Genomic DNA, 8,116 nt, shown 5'->3' on the forward strand with positions numbered 1-8,116 from the left:
AGATACAATGTCCCAAATAACAATGATACAAGAATATACTACTAGTTCAATTTAGAAGAAGCCCAAAAAGTAGTAGGATTGTTTGAATATGGCAAACAGCACATACCATATATAGGGATAATATTAAAATAACTGCAAAGAGCCAGATATTTAAAAGGACAGAGGCTCAAGAGATAACCTTTATTTATTTGAAAAATGCTTCAGAACTTGAGTTTCTATACTCAAAAGGGTTTCAAACATGGTCACTGTGAACTAAAACACCACAGGACACCAAATTTTACCCATTGATTTTTGGACTAAGAAATTTCATGTTCTGAGAATAGACATCAACCAGCTGAAAGGCTCGTCTGGGCACTCTAAGATGCCCTACAAAATACAGAGCCATTAACAGAAAATAAGTCAATTATTTTGGATGTGTAAAATATACTGTTGACAAACAGAGGGGAACTAGTCCTGACTATAAAGCCCTAACATGAAAATAGTACATTTCCAAGTGGGATATAGGAATGGACAGTCAGCCCTCTGCATTAACTGAGAAAATTTCAGCAATGCCAAGAGTGGATTTGTCAGAATTTACAATGGATGAGCCTATCTGAGCTCAAGTTGGGCGATGGGAATCATCCTAGTCCACAGCACTCAAAAATCCATTGTTTACACATGGATCAGCCTCCATGACATCAGCCAGAATATGCAACCTGGTTGCAGCCTTGAGGACTAATGATGGTCTGACCCTGACAGCATCAGTCTCAGGAGAATCAGCACAATATGCTGAACCTAAAGCCATAAAATTGGTGATTGGGCAATCTGTTAAGGAAAATCAGAGTGAGGTGTATCTTTTCTCAGACTCATGGACGGTAGTTAATGGAATAGCTCTTTGGTCAGGAACATTGTGGAAAAATTACTGGAAAATAGGGAATAAGGACATACAGTGAAAGGACATGTGGCAGAAAATAGCACTGGCTGACATCTCCATAATCTGTTTCTGTACATCAGAAGGATAACTCTGAAGTAACTAAACTTAGTAACCAAGCAGAAAACTCACTAAGAAAACTAATGAAGCAAGCACATCTAAAATTTATCTTAAAAACAGTAATTCATGGAAAAGGAAGAAACCAATTCCAAATATAACCTTGTATAAACAAGGACAATAAAATATAAAACCTGAATAAACAAATATGCCAATTGATAGGATCATTGCACAGGCACATCACCAAACAGGTCATGCTGGCATACACAGCACTAAAGCATGGTTAAAGAAACACGTATACACCTATACCAAATGCCTCCAATTTCAAATTAAGAGATGTGAGAGTTGCTAAAAGCTTAAAGCTTGGAGGTTATTAATGAATACTTCAGATAAGGTCAAAGCTGACAGAAGGGTCCAAATTACACAAACTGTTTATATAAGATCCCTGCCTATATCAGAGAATAAACTATATGCATGCATCATTGTAGATACATGGTCAGAAATAAGATTATGCTAACTTTGCAGGAAAAAGTACATATATATGTTAACAATCAGAGCATTAGATATCTGGATTCTTTGCTATGGTATCCCAACCATGATTAAATGAGATAGGGGAACCCACTTTACAAGAAAACTAATACAAGAATGGGTCAAAGAACAGGGCATAATGCGGAAATTCTACTTACCCTATAACCTAATGCCTCTGGATCAACTGAAACGTATAATAGCTTGCTTAAGCAAAAGCTTAGGTTGCTTACTAACAATCTAGATATGAAAACTATAACTAAAGCAATCTGGGAGACAAAGAGATCTCCAAACCATGGATACTCCAAAGATGTGAAAACTCATGTTGAATTAATACTGCAGGTCCTTACAGAAATAAGAATTAGCACTGACAACACCTCAGACTCTAAATTAAAAGTATTACTTAAAAACATAATGGTATATACATGGTACATAATGGTTGCTATATATGTATAGCAGTGGCTATAGTTGCTAACTCCCACTAATATAACCTATCAGGTTACCAAAGGAAAAGGCATATTACATCAAATTAAGGAAAGTAATATAATGCCGCTATGAAAAGTTCAGGCATGGGGCACCTGGGTGTCTCAGTTGGTTGAGCCTCTGACTTCAGCTCAGGTCATGATTTCACAGTTCGTGAGTTTGGGCCTCGCATTGGGGTCTGTGCTGAGAGCTGAGAGCCTGGAGCCTGCTTTGAGTTCTGTGTCTCCCTCTCTCTCTGCCCCTCCCCTGCTCACTCTCTGTCTCTCTCAAAAATAAATAAACTTTAAAAAATAAAAATTAAAAAAATTGGAAAACAAATTCAGGCATGAAGAACACCATCTTTTATTATATCAACACTAGATGCCTAATATTTAGCCTAGCATGATGCAGGATGATTATCCTTGGGGCAATATTGGCAGTAATGGCCATAACAACTATAGATTTCCTTGAGTGGCAAGAATTAGAAATGTATAGGAGACTATCTTTATTTTGCAGACATGGATCCACTATGCATCCTGAACTCTACAAATATTGCTAAATGGGTCATTGTGGCAAGGTGTCTACTGCCCATACTATTTTGTTTATTACTCAGTATTGGGTACATATTCATTGCTGCTATGGATCAAACAGTTCCAACAACAGTTGTGCTGCCATTCCAAATTGGAACACCACCTTGTGGTCCAGATAAAACTTTACTGTCTGTGACATCCTCTATTTCCTTTATGGATCACCATCTTGGTCACCTTAATGCAACTGAGTTCTCACCAGCATCACCAGCATCACTAATCCCAACCTCTTCACCCCACCACTTGCCATAATCACCACTTACTAGCTTGGAAACCTTTAATCAATGGAGAAACTGAATATTTAGGGAAGCTGATGAAGTAGCAGAAATATCTACTTCAATCTCCTCACGAGAATCAATGTGGATCTTGATGCCCCCTATTGGACTCCAACTCAGAGGACAAACAATGGCTTGACCTACTAATTGACTCTTGGTATTTTAACTCAGTGTATATACCAAGTCAACCAAGTTCTGTATCTTATTCCTTACCTCTGCCTTGGCTTACTGAATTAAGTGCAGCATTAGACACATGGCAGAAAATATGTGAGGACAACCTAGATCTGATTCCTGATCTAGTAAGTGTTTTAGCACACTATTGCAGTAAGGCAGCTGCAGAACATACAGAAAGGGGACTTGGACAGCCAAGACATTATGCAAACCTCATGGTCACTCATATACTAGGGCAATTTGCTGTTCTTGTTTTTTTAGAATCTGAAGACTAGTTATTCATCCATTTGGTATCCCCAGATGCTGTGTGTTGCTTAAATTGCTAATTATCCTATGTTTAATAGGAAAAAGCCTACATGCCCCCATACATACTTTATCTGTAACTGAAACATCTCAAGTTAACCCTGTCAGCAATACCACTTGTGCCTACCCAGCAGATCAAGATATTATGCAATATAAAGGCAAATGTCTGGCTTTAGCAAAAGACCAAGTATGACTGCAAGAAATTGCAAAATTGCCTGCATACACACATACTAATAAGGATATATTAGGAAAGATACTTAAAAGATAAATGTAAAACCATCAATTTATTTTTTTAATATGAAATTTATTGTCGAATTGGTTTCCATACAACACCCAGTGCTCATCCCAACAGGTGCCCTCCTCAATGTCCATGACCCACTTTCCCCTCCCTCCCACCCCCCCATCAACCCTCAGTTTAGTCTCAGTTTTTAAGAGTCTCTTATGGTTTGGCTCCCTCCCTCTTTTTTTTCCTTCCCATCCCCCATAGTCTTCTGTTAAGTTTCTCAGGATCCACACAAGAGTGAAAACATGGTACCTGTCTTTCTCTGTATGATTTATTTCACTTACCATAACACTCTCCAGTTCCATCCACATTGCTACAAAAGGCCATATTTCATTCTTTCTCATTGCCACGTAGTATTCCATTGTGTATATAAACCACAATTTCTTTATCCATTCATCAGTTGATGGACATTTAGGCTCTTTCCATAATTTAGCTATTGTTGAGAGTGCTGCTATGAACATTGGGGTACAAGTGCCCCTATGCATCAGTACTCCTGTATCCCTTGGGTAAATTCCCAGCAGTGTTACTGCTGGGTCATAGGGTAGGTCTATTTTTAATTTTTTTGAGGAACCTCCACACTGCTTTCCAGAGCGGCTGCACCAGTTTGCATTCCCACCAACAGTGCAAGAGGGCTCCCATTTCTCCACATCCTCTCCAGAATCTATAGTCTCCTGTTTTGTTCATTTAGCCACTCTGACTGGCGTGAGGTGATATCTGAGTGTGGTTTTGATTTGTATTTCCCTGATGAGGAGCAACGTTGAGCATCTTTTCATGTGCCTGTTGGCCATCTGGATGTCTTCTTTAGAGAAGTGCCTATTCATGTAAAACCATCAATTTAATATCCCATGCTCTGAAAGAATTAAACATGCAATAAGAAGAAATTTTCATCTACCACATTGGTGGAATATGACCAGACCTACTAAATATATACAAATGAGACATTACATGTGCTTTCTACACACCAACCCAAAAGATGCATTTGTAGAAAAGCAGCGATGTTTCACCCTTGCAGGATGCTCATTTTCTTAGCAGGCAGTACCAAAAATGGTAATGCTAATGACACATAGAGAAGCACATTCATTAGACATATGACTGGTAGTTAGAAACATCACACAAAGGATGATATCACTTAGCTACCTGGCAGTGGATATCTGCATCGCATAAGAAGGGGAACCATGATGATGATGATGATGATGACTTTTATGACAATGATGAAAATTATGGTGACAATACCCATACCAAATACTGGGCATACCAACTGATATATTTAATAAGGCACTTACTGATTCCACAAAAAAAAAAAAAAAAAAAAAAAAAAAAAAAAAAAATACCTCTACTTCCAGGCAAACAACATGCTCTTGAGTGGAACATATGACACAACATACAGATATTACAGGCATGAACCACAGACAGATTGAACCTCTACTGAAGAGACAGGAATCTCTAAACCAATATATGTATTGGGATGTACAAAGAATAATGTAGATATAAACACTACTAAACGGGGGGCAAGAATATGATCATATCAGTGTAGAAACATTTATTACACTAATAATATATCAAAAACACTGCCAATTGGAGCAAAATTGTGCCCTATTTAAGGGACAGAACACATGAAGAATCAATAGGTGACTGGTGAAAAACAAGAGTAAAAAGAAAAATATTAAATTCAAAAATTTGGGAAAACCAAGAAAAAACATTTAAAAATTACAGCATTAACTTTACCATATGTAATACTAAATATGTAGCTTCAGCCATGGGTAGTTATGATATTTTAGGAATACACATTGTCACAACACATCCACATGAAGATAACTGGGCAATTATATGTTTAAATATAAATAGGCCAAAAAATTGATCATTTACTATACTCCCAACTTATGCTTTTTAATTAATACTTAACTATTAGAAACTTAACAATAGATCTGTGGACACTATGTACAGACTTTAAAAGAATAGGGACACATTGTAAGGTGTATAGAAACACATAGGAAATTTAGCATATAACACATATCATTAACCTTGTTAGTATATACCAGGCTTCTATCATCAGATTTCCACCCCAAAATATGGGAACCTGTACTAATAAAACCTATCATGGTCATATTGGAACCTATAATAGTAGTCTATGCCCTGCAATTTAATCTTATATTAACTATTTATTTTATTAACAATTTACTTATTTTTAAATTTACATACAATTTAGTTAGGATATGGTGCAACAATGATGTCAGGAGCAGATTCCTTAATGCCCCTTACCCATTTAGCCCATTCCCCCTTCCACAACCCCTCAAGTAATCCTCGTTTGTTCTCCATGTTTAAGAGTCTCTTATGTTTTGTCCCATTCCCTGTTTTCATATTATTTTTGTTTCCCTTCCCTTATGTTTATCTCTTTTGCATCATAAATTCCTCATATGAGTGAAGTCATATGACATTTGTCTTTCTCTGACTGGCTGTTTCATTTAGCATAATATCCTCTAGTTTCATCCATGTAGTTGTAAATGGAAAGATTTCATTCTTTTTCATTGCTGAGTAATACTCCGTTGTATGTATATACCACCTCTTCTTTATTCATTCATCCATCGGATGGACATTTGGGCTCTTTCCATACTTTAGCTATTGTTGATAGTGCTGCTATAAACACTGAGGTGCATGTGCCCCTTCAAAATAGCATACCTGTAACTCTTGGATAAATACCTAGGAGTGCAATTGCTGGATCCTAGGGTACTTTTATTTTTAATTTTTTTAGGAAACTCCATACTGCTTTCCAGAGTGGCTGCACCAGTTTGCATTCCTAGCAGCAGTGCAAAAGAGATCTTCTTTCTCCACATCCTTGCCAACATTTGTTGTTGCCTGAGTTGTTAATGTTAGCCATTCTGACAGGTGTGAGGTATCTCATGGTGGTTTTGATTTGATTTTGATTTGTATTTCCCTGATGATGAGTGATGTTGAGCATTTTTTCATCTATCGGTTGAAGATCTGTATGTCTTCTTTAGAGAAGTGTCTATTCATGTCTTTTTCCCATTTCTTCACAGGATTATTGTTTTTTGGGTGTTGAGTTTGATAAGTTCTTTATAGATTTTGGATACTAACCCTTTATCTGATATGTCGTTTGCAAATATCTTTTCCCATTCTGTCAGTTGCCCTTTAGTCTTGCTGATTGTTTCCTTTGCAGTGCAAAAGATTTTTATTTTGATGAGGTCCCAATAGTTCATTTTTGCTTTTGTTTCCCTTACCTCCAGAGATGTTTTGAGTAAGAAGTTGCTGCGGCCGAGGTCAAAGAGGTTTTTGCCTGCTTTCTCCTTGAGGATTTTGATGGCTTCCTGTCTTACATTTATGTCTTTCATCCATTTTGAGTTTATTTTTTGTATATGGTGTAATAAAGTGGTCCAGGGTCATTTCTCTGCATGTCGCTGTCTAGTTTTCCCAGCACCGCTTGCTGAAGAGACTGTCTTTATTCCATTGGACATTCTGTCTTGCTTTGTCAAAGATTAGTTGGCCATACATTTGTGGGTCCATCTCTGGGTTCTCTATGCTGTTCCATTAATCTGAGTGTCCGTTCTTGTGCCAGTACCATCCTGTCTTGATGATTACAGGTTTGTAGTATAGCTTGAACTCTGGGAATGTGATGCCTCCAGCTTTGGTTATCTTTTTCAATATCTTTGGCTATTCAGAATCTTTTCTGGTTCCATACAAATTTTAGGATTGTTTGTTTTAGCTCTGTGAAGAATGCTGGTGTTAGTTTGATAGGTATGGCATTGAATATGTAGATTTCTTTGGGTAGTATTGATATTTTAACAAACTTTGTTCTTCCAATCCATGAACATGGAATATTTTTTTTTCCTTTTTTGTGTGTCTTCTTCAATATCCTTCATAGGCATCCTATAGTTTTCGGTGTATAGATTTTTCACCTCTTTGGTTAGATTTATTTCTAGGTATTTTATGGTTTTGGTGCAATTGTGAATGGGATTGATTCCTTGATATCTCTTTCTATTGCTTCGTTATTGCTGTATACACATGCAACCTATTTCTGTGCATTGTTTTTATATCCTGTGACTTTGCTGAATTCGTGGATCAGTTCTAGCAGTTTTTTGGTGGAATCTTTCAGGTTGTACATATAGAGTGTCTTGTCATCTGTGAAGAGTGAAAGTTTGACCTCCTCCTGGCCAATTTGGATGCCTTTTCTTTGTGTTGTCTGATTGCTGAGGCTAAGATTTCCAATACTATGTTAAATAACAGTGGTGAGAGTGGACATCCTAGTCTTGTTCCTGTCCTTCAGGGGAAAGCTCTCAGTTTTCCCCATTGAGGATGCTATTAGCGTTGGGTCTTTATATATGGTTTTTGTGATATCAAGGTGTGATCCTTCCATCCCTACTTTCTTGAGGGTTTTTATCAAGAAAGGATGCTATATTTTGTCAAATGCTTTCTCTGAATCTATTGATGTAGTTCAAGAACCACATGATCCTCTCAATCCTTTCTTTTATTGATGTGATGAATCACATTAATTGTTTTGTGGATATTGAACCAGTCCTGCATCCCAGGT

The sequence above is a fragment of the Herpailurus yagouaroundi genome, unplaced genomic scaffold (assembly GCF_014898765.1).
Source record: "Herpailurus yagouaroundi ecotype Mexico unplaced genomic scaffold, PumYag 210, whole genome shotgun sequence".
In the NCBI taxonomy this organism is placed as follows: Eukaryota; Metazoa; Chordata; class Mammalia; order Carnivora; family Felidae; genus Herpailurus; species Herpailurus yagouaroundi.